General features: G+C 39.1%; 1 long non-coding RNA gene across 1 annotated transcript in view; it reads right to left on the reverse strand.

Annotated features, from left to right (window-relative positions):
* LOC117656820 (uncharacterized) overlaps nt 1–14,748 on the reverse strand; it is a 42,581-nt gene extending 27,833 nt beyond the window's left edge. The window contains exon 1 of the long non-coding RNA XR_004589018.3: nt 14,463–14,748. This is a non-coding gene — a long non-coding RNA (uncharacterized LOC117656820). The remainder of the gene's footprint in view (nt 1–14,462) is intronic.
* Nucleotides 14,749–22,302: the final 7,554 nt, after the last annotated feature.

The raw sequence follows: 22,302 nt of genomic DNA on the forward strand, positions 1-22,302 counted from the left end.
TAATCTTAAAAAGCAGAATTATCACAAAAAGCACAAAGCTCTTTGAAAGGCAAATCCAAATTACCTTACATAGGCCCATAGTTTATACACTTTGTCATCTGGACAAACTCCTTAGAAATCACATTCAATGGGGAATGCTAAGAGAAATAAAGCGAAGTGAATGGTCGTTCATCTTTAAGGAATGGAATAACTTCATAGCAGTTCTTTTAAGGAAATTGAAGAATATGGCAACTATCAAATCAGGGCATTTGAATTGGCTCGCAAGAAAGGAAATCTTTAAATTTAAATGAGTAATCTATTAAGTAAGCTTAATAATCCTACTCATATAATAATACTACTGATAACCCTACAGGATTATCAGGAACTGGTTATGGTTAGTCTAGTGAAGCAAAGGACCAGGGGAGACATGATAGCAGTGTTCCAGTATTTGAAGGACTGTCACAGACAGGAGGGGATCAACCTGTTTTCCAAAGCACCTGAAGACCAGATAAGGAATAGTGGATGGAAACTGATCAAGGAGAGATTCAACCTAGAAATAAGGAGAAATATTCTGACAGTGAGAATAATCAACCAATGGAACAGCTTGCTTCCAGAAGTTATGGGACCTTCATCACTGGAGGCTTTCAAGAAGAGACTGGACTGCCATCTGTCAGAAATTGTGTAGATGTCAGATCTAAAGCTGACCTGGCTGGGACCGGTCCCTTTTTGTGGTAGCTTTGGTTTCTATCATGGGTTATCCTCACCTGTCTCCAGGCTGACACAGCTTGGAGTTGAAGGGAGAGAGTAGAGATAGGTGGAGCATTGCAACAACAACAACAAAAACTTAGCTATCTCATGCGTCAGAGAATTCCAATGGTCAGCTGGCTAGAGGAGGAGGAGAGAAATCACCAAGCAACCGGCTGGTATTCCGATTGGACAACATGATTTATTGTTTTGAAAAAAAAAGAAACTTTTACTTTTAATGGGGTGGAAAGGTGCAGGAACCTTCAGTACTGGCTTTCCACCAGTTTGTGCCAAGATGATGTATCTAAATAAACCTGTTCTTTGAGGAAACGGATTGCCTCGGAGCTCTGTTTACCATGGGTACATTAATGGGGACCTGACAGTAGGGTCTCCTGCTTGGGCAGGGGGTTGGACTATATGACCTACAATCTCCCTTCCAACTCTATTAATCTGATATCTAGAGAGAAGCCATGGTAAGTGATCACCCATTGCCAAGAACATGGAAGTTACAAAGGAAAGCTAACTTAAAAAGTTACTTAGTAGGTACCTTCGTCCAAGTATTCTTCAGTAAAAGGTACAGGTGGTTCTTGCTTAGCAGCTACATCATATAATCATCATTTGCAAATATGCCAATGATAAATGGTAGTAAACAGTAGTAAAAGAATCAAAAGAAAGGACGAGGCCAGAACTATGAAAAACAAAAGAATAATTTTCTCAACAAGTCAATTTATCCAATACTTTTGGAAGCACTCTCTTGCTGTACCAAATGTAGGATATTGTCACAGAATTATATATTTTTAAAAAAACAATTTGTTGGCGAAGTGGGGTAAGCATTCTGTTTTGAAATAGCAAATCGAGCAGATTGAGATTGAGATTCAAAAACAGGATATGCCAAGAAGGCGGGGTACTATCAAACTTACTATATGCTTCCACATACAGACTAAAATATTCTTGTTACATAATAAGCCTTTTTAAAATGTATTTATTTTTCCCCAGCATTATTCTGGGCTGTGATAGATAGGGAATAATGATATTGAATGATTACAGCCATATTTCTCAATCTTGACAACTTTAAAATGTGTGGACTTCAACCCCCAGAATTCTAGATGGCTGGGGAATTCTGGGAGTTGAAGTCCACTCATCTTCAAGTTTCCAAAGTTGGAAAATGCTGGTTTAGAAACATGTTTCTAAGCAGTTTTCTTGGACAGCTAAAATCAATAATAAAGGTTTATTTTCCACCTGCATCATCATTGTTCTTACACAACTAAAAACATGTTAACATGCACTATCTCTCTCCTGAGTTGGCAGAAGAATTATCTTCCATTGCAGCTTGCATTACATTTTGCTGAGAACATAAATTAAAGAGCTCTCTCATTTGCATAAGAAATGTTCTTGTATTCTTCTGTGCTACATTCTTTGTCACCAGACTTAATCTGATTTTTGCAATAGTAATGTCGGCAGATATTTATATTAAAATAAAAACTGATAGGCACCCAATATAAACTTCCCCCCTAAAGTTGTTGTTGTTGTTGTTGTTGTTGTTGTTGTTGTTGTTGATTTAATCTTCAATCCAATTCACAGTCTGGGACTGGTAAAAACGTAACAGTTCAAATCCTAACCAAGGACCTAAGAGCTGTTAAAGTAATGTCTGAGTATATAGGCAGTTCCAAGTAAGGTGAGGCTTTTTTTCAAACTCAGAATATTCAGGTCTCATAAATTCTAAATTTCCACGTATCTAGGCAAACTTTTGGGTATTACTCCAAGGTCTCCTATTACTATTGGTACAACCGTTTTTTTTTCCCTCCACAATCACTGAACTTCAATTTGCAGATCATGGCATTTCATTATTTCTAGCTGTTTCTCTTCAATTCCTGCCTCATCTGATATTGTAATTTCAAGGAACCAGATTTTTTTCTTTTCCACAATAGTGATGTCAGGCATGTTGTGGGATAGATGTCTGTCTGTTTGGATTTGAAAGTCCCATAACACATTAACTTGTTCATTTTCAATTTGGTGTTCCCAGTAATTTTTGCTGCATTCAAACCTACACTTCTGAGAAAGCTTCCATTTTTGGAACTTGATCATGATATTGTAGATAATCAGTTTGTGAGATTTTGCTTCAGCCACTGATAAGGTGATCCACTGTTTCAACTTTCTCATTGCATAAGCGACATTTGCTGTTGTTACTGACATGTTGAATTTTTTACTTTCATGGAATTGTTCTTGGGCAGCCAAAATGAAGCCTTCAGTTTCTTCCTTCAGCATCCCTGATATCAACCATTTCCATGTTAGTTTTGTATCTACCTTTCCTTCCGTGTCCTTCAGGTATTAAATGTGCATAGGCTTCTTTTTCCAGTTACAAACTCAATGCTCAAGAGGTTTCCCTTGTTCATGTCCTTCAGCAGAGGCTCTTTTGCTTTTTTTATGTAGTCATTTAAGCTGTGTTTTTCCTTTTTCACAGTCTGTTTCACCTGTAAGAGTCCTCTGCCATAAGATCTAGGCAAGTACAATCAATCAATATTACTTTCTGGGTACAGAGATGGTACATTGTCATTAGTTTTCTTTTCTTTCAGTCCAAATTATCAAGCTGAGTCCAATCAATTATTCCAGCTGAGTATCGTATTGCAGGCACTGCCCAGGTATTAATTGCCTTTATGATATTTCCTCCACTTAGCTTTGATCTCAAGACTTTCGCTTTATGCATTTTGTTAAAGTAGCTTCCTGGACTTGATTGTGCAACAAGTCAGAGGCTACCAAAACTCCTAAGTACTTGTACCCTTCTTCTGGTGTTACTGTTTTTATCAACTCTTCATTTTCAAGTTGAATCCATCATCTTCAACAATTTTTGTAGCCTTAACAGCAATTGTTGAACATTTGTCAATGCAAAATTGCATTTTATTGTCTCTATTAAACTCCTCAGTGCTTTTCAGTAGTGGGCTCAATTCAGCTTTTGTTCTTCCAAACAGTTTAAAATCATTTATGTAAAGCAAATGGGAAATTTTCAACTCTTTTTAGCCAATTCATAGTCATAGCTGTTTATTATTATTATTCTTAATCATTGCACAGTCAGCCTGATGTTCAAACTGGGTTTGGCATTTTAGCCTACCTTTTGAGTTCTTACCAAGGACTGGGATAGGTAAATCTGGATGTTTGACGGTGTTACAGATATTGTCGCAGGATGGAAACGGTTCCAAGTAAAGTCGCCTTCTGCAATTGACTGATGGCAGATTTGTTAATGCCTATGGTGTTCAAGTGGTGCTCCAGTTGTTTTGGGACTGCACCCAAGGCACCTATTACGATTGGTACTACCCTTACTTGCCTTTGCCATAGTTGTTCTATTTCCATGTCTTTGTATTTTGTTATCTTCTTCAGGTCTTTGTCTTGTATTCTGCTGCCTCCAGGCACTGCCACCTCCACTATCCAGACTTTTTTGTCTTTCTTATCGACAACTGTTAAGTTGGGGGTATTATGTGGCAGGTGCCTGTCTAACTGGATTCTGAAGTCCTAGAACAATTTAACTTCTTCATTTTCTATGACTTTTTCTATTTTATGGTCCCACCAGTTCTTGCTTACAGGTAAATGATATTTCTTGCAGATCTTCCAATGCACCATTGCTGCTACTTTGTCATATTGTTGTTGTTGTTATTGTTGATCACACGGTCAGCCTGGTGTTCAAACTTGGCACTTTTATCCACTTATCAAGTCCTTTCCAAGGTCCTGGGATAGGCAGATGTGTTCTTTGAGGATGTTAATATTCTGCAGTTGATGATTTTGTCAATGCCAACAATATTAAACTGGTGCTCCAGTTGCTTTGGGATTGTATCATATCCAAAATGCCTAGTACTATTGGTACTATCTTTACTTTCTTTTGCCACAGTCTTTCCATGTATTTTGTGGACGGTATATTATGAAAACAAAAGCTTTTAAACAGAACCTTAAAATAAATATAAACAAAGCCATGGGAGAGTACTTTCATGGTCTTATATGCAGTATAGTCATTTTGTGGACTTTTACTTCTTCTGAGACATTTAAATATATATCCAAATTATTGCTTTAGTTCTGGATTTGTAGTTCATCAGACACAATTTTTTTATTAAACAAGTTCAGTTTCAATGTAACACTGTAATGAAAGCATTGTATTTCTCAGTAAATCATTTTTAATTAATCGCATAATTAATTTTTTAATCAATTAAAACCTGAAGTCCAAAATATGTTTACTGAAAATGTTAAAACTTTTCATTGAGAAAGTAATGATCCAAGTCACAAACCACATTTAATCACAAACCATATTTAATCTGAATTAGGAAGGCTTTATTTATTTATTTATTTATTTATTTATTTATTTATTTATTTATTATTCAAATTTCTATACCGCCCTTCTCCTTTCGGACTCAGGGCGGTGAACAGCCAAAATAAAACATTTATACATAAAGTACGATTAAAAATAGATTTAAAATAATTAAATTTGGCCCATAGTTTGAATTACACTTCTTCTCATTGATATCATAATACAGTATACTGCCGTGATGGCAAACCTATGGCATGTGTGCCACTGGTGCCACAGGTGGCATGCGTAGGCCTCTCTGCTGGCACGCGAGCCCTTGCCCCAGCTGAGCTCTGCGCATGCGCCTCCTCCTGCTGGCCACCTGATTTTCAGATCTCTGCAGCACTGTTCAATCAAAATGCAGTTAAAACACTATACAAGCCATCAAGAATATAACTATATACATTCAACAGGAACAGGAAGTGCCTCACAGGAGCAGATAGAGGTACTGTAAATCCTAGAGAGGCAGGAAATGCATCACTGAACAATGGAGATGAATGCTAGAGAGGAATAAAGCTGCATACAAGACATAACACCTGTAACAGTGTAGACATGCAGGGGGGCAGGGGGAGCGCGGGAGGGATGCAGCACACTGCCCCACACCCCGTTTTTGGTCCCAGGAGGCTTCAGGGAGGCCTGCTAGACCCAAAACCTGGTGTGTGGAGGTTGTGTGCACATGCAGGGGGGGAATGCACACGGGGGATGGCACACATGCGGGGGGGTGTCATCCACACATTGTATTATAGGTGTGGGCAAGCGCGTGCACACTGTCGTGTGCATGCATGCACTTTTGGCATACAAGGACAAAAAGGTTAGCCATCACTGGTATACTGCAATGGGTTATTCATCTGAGAGGCAGCTTGCAAAGTCTATTCCATGTTCATCTAAACTTTGAAATGCTTACTTATGTTCTATACATAAAATTCATTTTTTGAAGATAGTCACAGTGTAATGACAAGTGTCAGTGACAAAGATCTACTAAATTTATATGTTATCTTGGGACAGTTTTTCGTTTCATTAATGCCTGAAGAAAATTTCTGCTTAATATTCTAGCCCTCATTAAAATCATGTTTCACACATCTAAGAGTTATGTGTATTTATTTTCTGTTACTATAACAACAACAACAACAACAAATAATAATTGTCCACTCCCTTTTCTTCCTACCTAATAAGTTGTTTCTCTTTAAACTTGAGCATATTGTAAATGCCCCAGAGAAATTTGCTAACACCTGTTAAATAGCTACCTGGTTCTGCCTAATTGCTTAAAACCTTAAAAAGGAAAATGTTTATTTCAACTTGGCCTAAGCCTTCCTGGTTGGTTTTTCACCAGCTTAGCTCTATTCTCATGCTACCAGATGGGTAGACTCTTTGGCTCAAAATAAATGTATTCCTTCTTGGTAACAAAGATATTATCACCTCAGAAATTCAGTTAGCATGTCTACACTAAAGAGCACATATGATAGGAGTTATTCCAGGCCAAAGAGAGCCCAAGAGACATATGTGGCATCACTTCCAAGCCTTTAAAATAGGGGTGTTAAACTGGTGGCCCGCAGCCCAGATGTGTCACATGCAGGCCTGCGGGCCACCAGTTTGACACCCCACATGCCTCACCCCAGCTCCGCAAAGGGAAAAACATCACGAAACATCATGTGATGGCAACATGACACCGCAACTTTGACGGTGACGATGCTTTAAAACAACTTGAAACAGTGTTATGGTGACTAGATATGACAAGATATCCAGGACATGTACCATATTTTTCGGAGTATAACACCTTTTTCCCCCAAAAAAGAGGGTGAAAATTTGGGTGCGTCTTATATTCCGAATGTAGCCCTGCCCAGTTTCTCAAACAGAGGTTTCAGAGGCTGAAAGAAGCATAAGAAAATAAGCTTCAGAAAAGAAGCCCCCAAACAGAGCTTCAGAAAAGAAGCCCCCAAACAGAGCTCCAGAGGCTTTTTTTCTGAAGCTCTGTTTTGGAGGCTTTCAGAGGCAGGAAAAAAAAAGTTGTTTCTGAAATGGAGTTTCAGAGGTTTCAGAGGCCGAAAAAAAGCAAAAAAGAAAAAGAAAAAGAAAAGCAAGGTACAGAGCTCACAACCAAGGAACCTATTGCTAAAATTCACCTCTGGGAACAACTGATTGGGGGGTATTCTGGGAAGCCGATCCACCTGCCAATCAGCTTTTTTCTTATTTTCCTCCCCAAAAACTAATGCATCTTATACTCTGAAAAATATGGTATATGCTTTAAACTTTATATTATCTTGGAGCAAGTGGTTCATACTTTCCACAAACTTTTGAAATAAATTATGTGCAGTAGTTGAACCCTGCTTGCTTCTTCACATTCATATTACAGGAAGTCTATTTTCTATTTTAATGTACAAAATATGTCTAAGGATTCCATTTTCTACTTCTATTGACTTTTAAACATTTTGTGTTGCTGCCGACTCAATCAATGTTGTTGGGCTGATATAAGAAATGCCAGCATCATCAAATGGGAAGTCTATTTCCAAGTCTATTGACCAGGGCAGAAATTAACTGAGAAATGGCATAAAGATTATTTTTTTAAAAAAAAAATCTTGGCCTTGGGTTTCTTATATGAAACATAAATACAATCTTTTGCTGCAAAGCACAGTTACTTATGCAGCATCTCTTTCTTTCTCTTTCTCTTTCTCTCCCTCCATTTAACTCCATACAAAATAGAGAGTTTATTATATTGTTTTTGCAAAAATCTAATTTACACAGAATAAACTTCATTTGGTTTACATTTATCCCTGATTCTTAACATTTTTATTGAAGCCAACTCTTATACTTCATAACTAAGATTTAGGGTTTAACATATTATACAAACTCAACTGGCTATAGCTCAGTCAATAAATCATATTTAAACATTTGTAGCACAGTATGCATGCTCACTATGCGTTCTTATCCTGGAGAGACAGATATAAATAAATAATAATTTATTTAGCAAGTAGTATTCTATTGTTCCATTTAATCACTTTGTTATACCATTGTAAAAAAACAAACAAAATCCCTCTAACCAACACATATTTTCCTAATTAAAAGATCAATGATAAAACAAATTGTGTGTTGAAATAATTTGTTCTACCAAGCTTATCTTGAAAGGAGACTAAATGAAGAAAGGTTCTTTTATTTTAAACCAGGCTCCTTAGAAACATAGAGTAAATTAAGAGAGATTTGCACTTTATACTGCAAGTATTTTAAAGGGTTAGGCAGAATTCTACTTTTCAGAAAAGATAGGAGTAGCCTGGGGAAATCCAGGAAGTTAGCTGTTTAATTACTCCATCAGCCCCCATAAAAAGGCAGAAATGAGCAACAACAATTCTAAGTAAAAAGCCTACTATGGAATCCTCCTAACTTGATTCATTCCACTGACCAACCTCTCCAGTTGTTCAGATCAATGTGAAAAAAAAAATGAGGTTAATCTTCCAAGTGTCTGCATATCAGAATGTTGGAAGAAATGTCCTTCTAGGTTCAGTTCCAAGTGGGGAAAAAGACACTGGAAACATGGAGACTGCTTGGAAAGATGGTTTAATGGTGGACAGGAATCACATGCCTTGAGTTCCTGAGCAAAATTACATGACTTGAGTTCCTGAGTAGGAAAAAGAAGGGGCAAAATGCTGGGAGTGCCTTGGTCTTATGCCCTCTGTTGTGGCCCACCTCAGAGTTTCTTGTTCCTGTATAAGAAATGTATCCTGATTGGTTGTGAGACTCCCAGGAGGTGGGGGTCTTAGCTAGCCTTGCTGGCTGATGTAATCTTCCCAGGTGCCATGTGGGGAGTTTCTGTTGCTGGGTGGGTCCTTTGTGTTGCAGATGATGGTCCATTGACAAAGGTGGGGGGAAATGAGTGAGCTTGGCTGAGGCCTTAATGGCCCATTGACAAAGGTGGTGGGGGATGAGTTTCTGCCTCTGGCCCATTGACAAAGGTCGGGGGAAGCCAAAAGCTGCAGGGAACTGCTTTGTCTTTAAAACATGTTTCTCCATTTCTTATCCAGGCAAATATAATATTCTGCCTTTTTAATATTTCCTAAAATATTTCATTCTTCTAGGAGAGGGGTGAGTGCTAACTTCCTACAAGTAGATATGGCAGATAGCCATTGCAGTTCTATCATAAGCATTCACTATAGAAGTTAGCACTCGATTTGTGTGTAGTGCAATGTGTGAGTTCTCTCACTGTCATTTGTAAGCTGTAGCTTGCTAGCTAGTTTTATGACTATTGTTAAAACCAATTATGACTTGGCACAAATGGGAACTCGGGTCACCCAAAAAAAGTAAATACAATATATGAACAGTTTATGTACTCCAATGCTTTCTGTGCTGTAAAATGTCCTTTGAATCCAATTTTTAAAAACTTGTAGAGATTTCTCAAGAAAAGGATAGCAAAAAAATCTGGTGTGGTTCTGTTGATGGGGTGAAATCTCCAGCTAGATTTGAGGGATGTGTTAAGAGGAGACCGAGCTTAGAGTGCCTGTGCTACAGAAAGCATCCAGGCTTGACCTCACCGGAACCCCTGAAGCGTTACCTAACATTTCCCAAAGGAATACAGTCAGTATATCATAGGTGTATATCATAGGTGACTAATGCTAAAGCTTCTGCCTGAGATTTATGAGTGGTTCTGGTTGCTGGTGCCTCACATTAAGTTTCCTTAATACCTACAACATCAGTCATATGCCATATTTGCAGTCAAACTACTGATCCAGAAATACTCAGTATAAGCAAGTCACATCTGAGAAAGAAGCTGATTTCCATTAAGAGGTATGCTGCTCTTGTCCATCTGAGTTTTTCGATATAATTTATTCAAAATGGCTATATTTTGTTGCTGTATAACAATAATATATATTGCTGTATGACAATAGTAATAGTAGCTTTTTTCAAATAGACTTTTCATTTTTTTAAAAAAATCCAATTTGAAAAATGGCAATTATAGTAAATGGATAATGGGACAAGTTGCTTAAATGTCTCTATAGAATGTGAAGGGGGGGGGGAAATCAAATTTTAGTTGGTAACTTCTTATATACTATGCCTATAGTGGCCACAGTGTTTATGACTTACTACTCTATTGCCATTCCAGTACAGAAAGGCCTTGGTTAAAAAACAGCAACCCTACACTGTTAGGCAGCTTTCCTTAATCTGATGTTCTAGCGATGTTAGAACTCTGACTTGCAACATTCCCACAGCTGACAAACTGAGACTTGAAATTAAACATGTGAAAGACAAATATTGATACAGCCTACTTTAAGAGATGATAGAAATGTAGGCATTTATCAGTTCTGGAAAAATATTATGAATGAAATGGCAACCCTGAGGTAAAATTTAAAGTCAAGATTCCTTCAAGTCACACTTGTCCCCTAGTTATGCATGTATATATTAAAAAGAGCCTTGGTGGCGCAGCAGACTAAAGCACTGTTAAGTAACACCAGCTGCCTGCAATTACTGCAAGTTCAAATCTCACCAGGCTCAAGGTTGACTCAGCCTTCCATCCTTTTGAGGTAGGTAAAATGAGGACCCGGTTTGGAGGGGCAATAAGCTGACTTTGTATAAAAAAGAACACCGCTTGGGGGGGGCGAAAGCCCTACTAAGTAGGTATATACAAAAGTATGAAGGCTATTACTTAACGCATTGTAAGCCGCCCTGAGTCTCCAGAAATGGGCAGCATATAAATCGAACCAATAAATATATTGCTTTTTCTGTCAAGAACACAAACAAACCCAATACATTGATTATCCTGCTTCATCTGGTCATGAAAACAAACACAATGAACAAATAAGGGAGAAACAGAAAACTTGGTTTAGCAAAGTCTTCAAAGCAAGCTAATGTTCTAATAATGGATTTTCTTTAATTTCAGATTTTTAACTGAGTTCCCAGGGTTTTAGTCAAAATTCTACTGCCAATCATCTACATTGGAGTCTTTGTAATGTAAGAAGGGCTTTATGACATTAATTTTAAAACTTGGGCACTTTATTGGGTTATTGACTAAACTAGTAAGACTTGCATCTTTCAGAATTGGAAATTGGCTAGATTTACAGCAAAGGAAGGGAAATCTCTACATCTGAAGAAAGTGCATTCAGAAAGCCTCTGCTAGGGAATAGGATGATTCTGTGTCATAATCTCATGAACGTTTGCTCATCAATTTCCATCTCAGGGAGGTAATTCAATGTCTTTCTCAAAAAAACAAAAAATCCTTGGGAGTCTTCATTAAATAATACCCAGGTCATCTGAAAGTAATTTTGATTCACACAATTCATTTAAACCAGTGATTAGTAAATTCCAATTTTGGCGGCAAAACCCCCTCCATCAATATATATTTCCTCTGTCTTTACCCTAAAAAGTGAGGATCATCCTACGTATTACATGTCCTATCACTCTTTAATTCATAATTTGTTTAACAAAGGAAGGATTTGTTAGAAGAATTATCACATACTTTATGTAGATCCCTGCCATAACAAACATCATTTCATATGCAAAGTATATAAATGCCAAAGGTGCCTTTGCACCTGATTGTATGGCTATCAATACTAGAAAGGTTGTATAAATGAATCTGCTTCCCCCCCCCCTTTTTTTTTTTTTTGCTGTTCAGAGATGCTGCAGTGTGCATCACAATCTCCACCAATCATATTCACCCAAAGAAACTGCTTTTATGGGAAGGAAACTATCACCTGAAAGCTATCAGCAAGCCAAGTTGCATATTCAGGAGAAGGAGGATTTCTGCTCTGCTCCATTTCCAGATAGAAGGAAAGGCATTTAATAAAAGAAACTTAATAATGTGTGGTTATCCTAAGGTGGCTTTACAGTCCTGGCTTTCATGGTTCAAAACTATAATGAAGGCTTTTTTAAAAAAAAAATTCAGAGGATAGGAAATGCTGGAGGTAATGCTGTTGGTTAAATAAAGGAAGAAAAATGCACCTTAGGTTGCCCCCCACATTATTAAGTTTCCTTTATTGAATGCCTTTCCTTCAATCTGGAAATGGAGCAGAGCAGAAATCCACCTTCTCCTGAATGTACAACTTGACTTGCTGATAGTTTGCAGGTGTAGCAGCAGTGGCAGACACAGGGTGGGGGCAGGAGCGACTGGCCAGCCCCTGTAGCTTCTCCCCTGCAGACGAGCCAGTCCCTCAGTAGCATCTCCATGCGTGACGAGCTCATCTCTCCGATGGCGGGTCCTCCTCCTCCTCCTCCTCCTGACTGCTCCAGCATCCCAACCGTAAGAGGAAGCATGAAAACCACCACCGCCCCCTCACCCTTCACCTCCAGTGGTGGCAGCAGCAGTAGGTGGGGCAGCTGGGAGGCCAGCCAGCAAATGCTGCCCTGCTGCTCCCGAGCCAGCCAGGCACTTCAAACCACAGACGTGCATTGGTGCCATGGGCTGGAAAGCTGGGGCCATGCAGGAAGCCCACTTGGGCGGGGATGGAGGGAAGCCCGGCTTGCCCATCCTGGCTGCAGCTCTATTCCCCTTTCTCTTCTGGCTTCCAACACTGGCCAGCTTGTCTTCATGCATGTGCGCACCGGGAAGATGATCTTCTGGTTTCAGGTGCACGCAGGTTTCAGGTCTTCACAAGCACATCAGTGGTGGGTTCCTCCCAGTTCGGCCCAGTTCTGCCGAGCCAGTAGTGGTGACAATATGACATCACCGAACCGGTTTTGCCCCCCAGCCCCCTGCATTATTTTTACCTTTTATTTGGCCCCACCCCCAATCTATTGCTGCCTCCTGAGTCCCAGCTGATCGGCTAGAGGGAAAAAAAACTGTTTAAACTCTTACTGCAGGGCTTCAAAGGGCCGCCCTACAGCTGATCAGTGTTAAAAGAAAACAAATGAGTAGACCGGTGCCTGCAAAAATAAGTAGGTAGACCAGTGTCTACAAAAATAAATGAGTAGACCGGTGCCTGCAAAAATAAGTGGGTAGACCAGTGTCTGCAAAAATAAATGAGTAGACCAGTGCCTGCAAAAATAAATGGGTAGACCAGTGCCTCCAAAAACAAATGAGTAGACTGGTACAGCTCTGCAAGCAGTTAAAAGCCTGGTAGACCAGTAGCTCTGCTAAATCCTAAAGAATTGTCACATGACCATCAAGCCACACCCACAAAATAAGCCCGCCCACAGAACCGGTAGTAAAAAAATTTAGAACCCACCCCTGAAGCACATGCATGTCAGAAACTGAAAGACCTGATGCCAGGCAGCTGCTCTTCCAGTTTCTGGCGCTGTTGCACACATGAAGACCAGCTGGCTGGCGCACCGGAACCTGGAAGAGCAATGGGTGACATGTTGTGTGCCCAGAGAGATCGCTCTGCATGCCACTTATGCCACAGGTGCCATTGGTTCACCATCATGGCACTAGGGAATTCCTGGAGCTTGGCATTGAGACAAATCAGCCATCAACAGGCACATAGTGATATAAACAACATATACATACCATTCAAAAGAGATAATCAAAAAAACAAAAAGGAAACAAAAAGACCAAAACACCTCCTTACTAGGAATCAACATCCAGATGAGAAGAGATTAACATAATCAAGAAGACCAACAATCAAAAAGTAAACAATACCTCAATCACAGAACTACTAAGTTAGGCAACAAAGATAGCAGTAAATAACAGCCTAATCAAGGAATCACCAATCATTTAACAGGGCAAGCCACTAGTATAATAAAAAGAGTAAACCCCAACTCCCTACTGCCACTATTGATGTTATGGTAATGAAAACAACCAAGCTCAAAGAGTATCACAGATCCTACAGTTTAACCCTGGGTTACAAATATTCTCTTCCATCAGATTGTGATGTAAATGATTCTGCCACCAAAATGCAACTCGATTCTGATGGGTTTTTTGAGGTCCTCTTTTCATTGCTATTTAAAAATTAAGGAGGAAGCTCAAAATATGTGGAAGACCACATATTTAACATTAAATAACATATTATTTGCAGGACAGATTACTTTTCCACCTCACACCTATCTTTTTGCCTGAAAGGACAACACTTTCTCAGATCATTATGGCTGAGTTTTAATTGCTTTGTTCTAATTTTTATGGTTGTCATAATGTCAATTGCAAGTGTCTCTAGAACAACCTCTAATAAATCAGAGAAATATTGAATCCCTCAGTTCAATCCTCATGAAAATATCCCAATGCCTATTGTAAAATAGATGATTTTAATAATTAAATTGGCTATTATATAAGTTGCAATCAGGTCCCAGAGAAGGGACATAAATAGGAAGAAAAAATTTAGAGAGAACAATATCTCAGGTGGAATTTCTTCTGTAGCCCAATGGGTCTTCATGGTAACAACTATTTTCCATATGTTTTATGGGTTAACATTAAGAAGCTAAAACCATAGTTTGGTGAATAGGCATGCCAAGTTTGTAGCATTCATTTTAAAAAGTAAGATATTAATAATAAATCAAACTTTCTTACCACTTATGAACAAGTCCAGGAAAATTGTATCTTTACTTCAACCCGTTTGGCCTTCTTTACAAATATCCTTGTTATGATGGCCTAGTTTGTTCAATTCATATTGTCAGATCTGGCATGTCTAGCCATCTCAATGTTTATTGATTCTTCTCTGTCCTTTCCAGTTCTCCTGCATAGTGTTTTCTTAAGTGGGCCATGCAATTTGCAGAAAATGTATCTTTATTACTTATGGTGCTTGGCCATATTGCTTTGCTAAATATAAAAATGGTGCCTGGAAGGAAACAAAGCCATTATGTGGAATAAATGAAAGGACAGAGTGCTGTTACTAATGTGTGTGCAACCAGAAACTGAAAAGGCTGCTAGCGTCACACCCAAGTGATAGACTGTGCTGCTTATGGCAACATAAAATGGCTCCAACAATAGGAGAAGAAAGGAAAGGAAATTGCTGTTGCAGTGGGGGGGAATATCAAAGGAAAGAGCCAGGAGCATTCTCCAAAATGTTTCACTACAAGAATCTTTACCACCCTCAGCTGAGGCAATCAAGGCTAATGGGCACATTAGCAGACCAAAGATTATATTTCAAAAGAACCGTGTAGCAAATCACACCCTGCGGCTTCGGGACCATCCGCCCTCCCACCCCCAAAGCCCTGAAAAGCCACTCACCTGGCTCCTCTGCCACAGGAAGACAGTGGAAAGGCTCATAAACAGCGCAGACAAAAATTTACTATGGGACTGCAAATGAGCATCTAACAGAGCTGTTAAAAAAAGTTACTTTCTGAAGAAGAAATATGGCTTTTTGGGTTTTATGGTCTTTCTTCTGAATGCTCTTGTTCCATCCCTATAAATCCAGGTTTCCAGATTAAAGGGAAAGCCATCTTGTCCCCTGCTAAATAATACACGCCGTGAAGTGATTTTGCTGCAAGGCATGCACTAACTCAGTCTTCCCCTGCTCTCGTACAGTTTAAAGACTCACTTAGCTAGACATCTCCAATCAGATTTCACTATGTTAAATCAGAATCCTTCTATCCTTAGCTAGTATGTGTATGTCACATTAATCAGATTTGATCTGGAGTACTAAGTTCTAGATGCTAAGAGTGACATTGCTAACCAGGAATGCATTCAGAGGAGGACAGTGGTGATAGTCAGGAATATGAAAAACAATCCCTTGGGGAAAGTTTAAAGGAATGTGAAATGCCTAGCCCGAAGAAGAGAAGAATTTTCAAATATTCAAAGAACTGGAATTTAGGAAGATATTAGACTTGAAGAATGATCTAAAACCCTGAACATGAAAAATGATATTTGAAGGAGTAGAGCCAATTGTCTGCTTTCCCCTTTATATCCCCTTGATTTATATCATACATTGCAGTAATTTTCTGGTATTACATCTGCTTAAAAAATTACACGGAGATGTCAAAAAGTCAAGCTTAGTAAGAAGGAATCTTTAATCTGTTTACTAGAAGTATAACTATTTAAATAATCAATCAATGAACATCATCAAATAGAGATGTACTAGTAGAATATTTAAAGGATGCGGTGGCTCAGTGGCTGAGCTTGTTAATCGAAAGGTTCAGCGGTTCGAATCCCTAGTGCTGCATAACGGGGTTAGAAGAACAAAACAGATCTGAATGTTAGGACTTTTGACAGTGTGTGGCTGTTATGGTTCTTTTATTTTTGTTCCAAGGCATCAAATAACCTATTTGAATACAATAATTAAATGTGCAGTGCAGTATGTATGGGATGGGGTTGGGGAAAATCATGTGCCAAGGTGGGGATCACTCAGTTTTCCAGTGTTTTGCATTCTTTAATAATTTGAGATGTCTTTTCCGTTTGTATGCAACAATAAAATAATTTCTGCTTCAGAAAAAAAAAAGGCCATCCAGACATGAGGTTAGCTATCCAGATTTATTTTTAGGTTGAAGCAGAAAAGCATAAATAATGAGCCTTGGAGGTATATTAGATGAAGGATTTGAAAAGAATAAACAGTGAGAATATCTGAAGACACTAATACTGTATAAAGATGGGGACAGTGTCTTCTTTTTCCAAAAAAGCCTTTGTTTGTGAACCCAATTTATATACTCAAAAGTTTAACTTGGAATATACAGAATTTATTTCTCGATAGGAAATGCTGTTTTTCATGTTCCCTTTATGTGTTTGCCTCAGGCATCTGGATGGCCTTCTTGGATCCAGAAGGTTAAGGGGGACTTTTTCCCCTGTTTCACCAGGATTCTTTCTATATTGCTAAACGTCGGGGGGGGGGAGTTTAATTTGAACACAATGCAAGTAAGAGCATTGATTTTGCATGCTGTCTTTTTAAATAGGTTGAAATAGAACAAAAAAAAAGTATCTAGGTTTTTAAAAATATAATTACTGAATTTCCTTATGTGTCAAACCCAACTTAGTCAATAAATAAATTGTAAGTTTTATTGTAAGCTTTCCCTTCTAACCTAATTTTTGTCCCTTCAATCAACGCTGAACTTCACTATTCATTTAATTTATTAAGCTTAAATATATTGAATGAGAGTGTTGAATTTTTTAGGGAAAAAAACCCTTCCAGTCTAAACTGATAACCACTTAGCATTTATTTTTTTCTAAACATGTTTGTTGTAGATTAAATTGAGACCAATTTGCAATTTCCTTTTCTTTCAGCTGTAATCAACATACTGGCAAGTCCTCTGGAGCAGCCAGCTAGCGTGTGATGATCTCTGTGGGATGCCACTCTATTTTTACCTCAACTAGGCACGCTTTCTATTTGTGCAGACAAATGTATCATTGTTTCATCGCTTTGGATTATCTTGCAAACACTTATATTAATTCTAGATTCCATATGGCAGGCATTATATGTGTGGTTAATTGTCAGCAAGTGACAGATATTTTTGCATTCCATAGCTGGAATGTTATGTCATCATTCAGTGAAAGCAACCTTATCCCTTCTGGGCATTGGTGGGACTAATAAAATATATTTTGTGCTTTAGAGGTTTCTTTCCCCATAGGATAATTACTAGGCTCTAATTATATAGTATCATTATATGTATGCATGTTCCAATGAATATAATGGGGTGCAGTCCTAGATATATGGTAAAGGTAAAAGAGTCCTTGTGGATTTTACTCTGCTAGTTGCTGACTATAAGGGGTGGTCCTCATCTGTTTTCAAGGCCATTGATCCAGAGATGTCCAAAGACATTTCCATAGTCATGTGGTCAGCATGATGTCACAGAGCGCTGTTACCTTCCCATCAAAGTGGTAGCTATTTATCTACTTGCATTTGCATGCTTTCAAACTGCTAGGTTGGCAAGAACTAGGTAAGGAACTAGGGCAGGAACTCACCTCGTCACATGGTGCCCAGATCTTGAACCTAGTCTGCCGCCTTTTCAGATGACAATCCCAGGGTCTTAACTGCTGAGCCCCTGTGCCTCCCCCTAGATACAAGTGGATAAAAATTTTAGTCTAAAGGAGGCTTTTTCATTATACGTAGTAGGGCTAACTGGCTTCACCAGAGGGAAAGTAGAGGTGGGATAAACCACACAAAACTTGGTATCAGACATTAAGAGATGACTTATGGACAGTGGACATCAAATAGCTTTAAAGCGCTCCATGGCTTAGGGCTGGGGTATTTGCGAGACCGCCTTCTGCCGCCAATAGCCTCCCACCGACCGGTTCGCTCGCACAGGGAGGGCCTCCTCAGGGTGCTGTCGGCCAGACAGTGCCGGCTGGCGACCCCCAGGGGGAAAGCCTTCTCTGTGGCAGCACCTGCCCTCTGGAATGACCTGCCCCCTGAGATACGCACGATATCAGACCTCCGGACTTTTCGTCGGGCCCTGAAAACACACTTATTCCATCTAGCTGGGCTGGCTTGATCCCATCCTCTCAGTTTTTAATTTTAATTCGGTTTTAATTGGGTTGTTTTAAACTTGGGCCAAAATTTTTAATTGTTTTTAAAATGTTTTTAAATTTTATACGCTATGTTTTTATCTTGGCTGTACACCGCCCTGAGTCCCGCAGGAGAAGGGCGGTATAGAAATAAAATAAAATAAATAAATAAATAGAAAGATGCCAAAGATGCTGCCGCGAAAAGAACTCACTGGAGGAAGCTTTGCTGCCCTATGTACTTCATGTGAAAGGAACCAATGGTAAGTATGGCATAATGTCTAATTATAATAATATTGACATAATAATGACATAATAAGTATGTCCACTCTGTAGCAGACAAAAAAGCTCTACAGAGAATCATTAAAACTGCCCAGAATATCATCGGACTCCAGCTACCAGCCCTGGATGACATCTTTGAATCTCACTGTTTGAGGAAGTTGCATAACATTCTCAGAGACTCTTGCTATCCTGCTTACAATCTTTTTGGACTGTTGCCTTCTGGCAGAAGATACAGAACAATTAAAACTCGGACCACACATTTTCTGAATAGTTTTTATCCCAGAGCTATAATTGCACTCAACCATGAACTAAAGGGCCACCAGCAGTGAACTGTTGGACAGAATTACTTGGTCTGTTGTGTGGAGGTTTGGGTGGTTTAGGAGTGGGGAATTGTGTTGTGTGTGTGTGTGTGTGTTTGGGAATTGTTATGTGTGTTGGACCTGGTCTGTGGGTGTTAAGTGAATTTTGGTATATGGATATATTGTGTATACACGTACAATGACAGTAAAGTTGTGATTGTGATTGTGATTGTGATTGTGATTGTGATTATGATTATGATTATGATTATGATTATGATTATGATTATGATTATGATTATAGTGTTGAACGACATTTGACCCAGACACTACATAACAATGACACTGTTGGTTTTGAGCCTACCCTGAAGCCTAACCTATCTCTCTTTGTGGATTCTCCAGGTTCTCTCTTAAACCTGCTTTAGGGCCACTATTAGGAATGACAAGTCTTTGGGTGACTCATTTGGGGCAGTCAGTTTATCCTAGGCCAACCTATTTCACTGGTTTGGTGTTGGAGGGGAAAAAGTGAAGTTCCTACATAGATAAAAGAGGGGTATAAATATTACTTATACAATATAATAGGGAAGAACTCAGTATAGAAAATCAGATTCAAAGGGCAAAGTGATCCAGACAGCTGAGGATATACATACAACCCTGCCTGCAACTCTTTAAAATAGCTGTGTCTTTTCCTGAGGTGGTAAAGCTGTTCTCCTCGGTAGATGCATTTTCTCGAGAAAAGAACATGTTTGGTTTCTAATATTCCCAAAGGTGCTTCATGCATGTCAATCCATACATGCTCTGATTCACATTGTACCTGTTAATCTGGAAGCCCTACAATGAACAGAGCCTATGGAGATTATTAGTCATCCAAGTCATGTTTGTCCCAAAGGTGGTGGATTTCCCCCCCACCCCAAAAGGTAACTGGGCTTTCTTTGTTTTTCCTTGAAGACATTTTGATTTTCATCCAAGAAGTTTCATCAGGTCTGACTGGATGGTGGGGTAGATAGAAGGATTAGTTCCTTCCATTTCTCCTCTAACAGCAGAACTAATTCTTCCATCCCCTCTTCACCATCCAGTTTTTCTTCAAGGAAAAACAAAGAAAGTCCAGTTGGCTTTCGATAAAAACATCTTTGAGACACACAGCCCTGTGCTCCTAGTGGAAAAGTAGGCTTCCTGCAACAAGCCACCAGACAAATTATTTGGTTTTAGACAGGTGGGGAATTTGGAATTAACCAGAGTGCAGTTATCAGACAGAGTTTGCCTTAAAATATTACATTCATATACTTTTTAAATGAAATGTGCTCAAACAAAATAATGTTATTTATTCATTCATTCATTTTTATGCCACCCATTTAACCAAATATGACATATTAAAATATGTCCCTGCAAGGAACAAAAGAATTTGTTTTTGTATTATTAAGTCAGTTTATTATGTATTTACCATGTTTACTCATGTAAACATGCCTTTCCAGTAGCTGGGCTCCTTGATTAGCTTTTAGTAGCAAAGAACATATCAATATCGATATATCATACCAATATAACTGGTGACTTCTGAACCAAGGTTTTTGTTCTTTAGAGGATTGAAAATGGTTCCATACTTCCTGGAATGCGACAGATCAAGACCTTGTCCTTAGATATGTTCCCTATAAGCATGCAAATCAGCACAGACCACTGAACAACTATAGAGAGTTTGTTTTTTTAAGAGCAGTCATGTTATCCAAGGAAGAAAAAATAAGAACATAAAAGGGTGTATCTTTATTTTGTAATTATCCAAAGTATTCCTTGAAAGTTAGTCAATCATTGATCACTGCTTACTTCTCCCCATTTACTTTAAAAATAAATCTGAATTGTTAGTGTTAAGTAACACTGTGAACTTTACTCTGACAAAGGGACCCACTCAAGGCTATTCAATGAGCAGTTCCCTACTTACTAGCAATAGCAGTAGACTTATACACTCCTCTCTAAATGTTGACAGGGTCAGCATTTTCCCCAACAATCTGGGTCCTCATTTTACTGACCTGGGAAGGGTGGAAGGCTGAGTCAACCTTGAGCCAGTGAGGATCAAACTCCTAGCAGTCGGCAGAATTAGCCTGCAATACTGCACTCTAACCACTGCATCACCATGGCTCCAAACCTAATAGCCAAAAGAGGCTTTTAGCTCTATTAAGGGGAAAAGGTTGCTTAGGAGTTACCCTTATCTCAATATTCCACAGATCATCCAGGGTGCCAAAATTGTCCAGGTACCTTCACAAAAACATCCAGATTCAGGAATTTATCTAGTAATAGAAAACTCATGCACCATTAGATCATCATTTCACAGATATTTCTTTACTCAAACAGAGGAGCAGAATGACCACAATCTGGCAAATAAGCAGTGGGTATGAGAGCTACTTCCAATTTCAACCAGTTTTTTATGATGCATGCCAGTTCAGGACTTTTATCCAGAAGCATACCCTGGATGTCAGACACATGGCCAACAACTGATTTAGCAATTTCATATTGGATTCATATCAAGTGTGGGTTCTACTTACTTTTAATACCGGTTCACAACGGGGCCACGCTCGCGCTTGCTTTGCTCGTGCTCACACGCACTCTTCTGCACAGACGCAGAAGTGTTCTGATGACATCAGGGTCAGCGGGCAGAGCCTCCCTCTGGTTTTACTACCGGTTCTATAGAACCAGTCCGAACCAGGGCAACCCACCACTGATTCATATCATACTTTCATCTAAGCTTCCTTGGTTCACCCATAACCTGGAAGGAAGGGAAGTTTTCCCACAACCCAATTTTCTTTCCCTGTAGCAGCCTTGCTGCCACCACATGTGATCTCTCTTCCTACCAGGAATTTCTTCAGAATTGACCCTCAGAGTATTGTTTAGACCCTGTCAAAATCAAAGCTTGGATTCTACAAGAAAGCTGTTTTCCATACATAGTTCATAGCATTGAATTAAATATAACCATGTTTTAATGTATGAGTACAGTGTCAGTGAATTCTTGCAGCTCTAAATGTTCAAATATACTCCACTCAGTAGTCTCGAAGCAGTCCTGCAACTGGCAGAGTGCTCCCTCCAGCCAGATTTTGACAGTTTTCCTGACTGGCAGTATCCTTTTCCTAAGGGGGATATACTTTGGGCACAATAGCAGAGAGAGATGGTCAGACATACCCAGATGGGGGAGGGGGATTGCTCTATATGCCTTTCTTAAGTTTGAATACATATGGTCTAAAGTGTTCTTACCTCTGGTGATACACTGCACATACTGCACAAACTTATCTGATGCATATATAAAGCTGATACTAAGAAGCTCAGACTCAGTCAGTGATTTCTTGGAAATCTCAGAATAACAGAGTTGGAAGGGACCTTGGAGGTCTTCTAGTCCAACCCCATGCCCAGGCAGGAAACTT

The sequence above is a fragment of the Pantherophis guttatus genome, chromosome 2, assembly GCF_059756535.1.
Source record: "Pantherophis guttatus breed Tessera chromosome 2, ASM5975653v1, whole genome shotgun sequence".
Classification (NCBI taxonomy): domain Eukaryota; kingdom Metazoa; phylum Chordata; class Lepidosauria; order Squamata; family Colubridae; genus Pantherophis; species Pantherophis guttatus.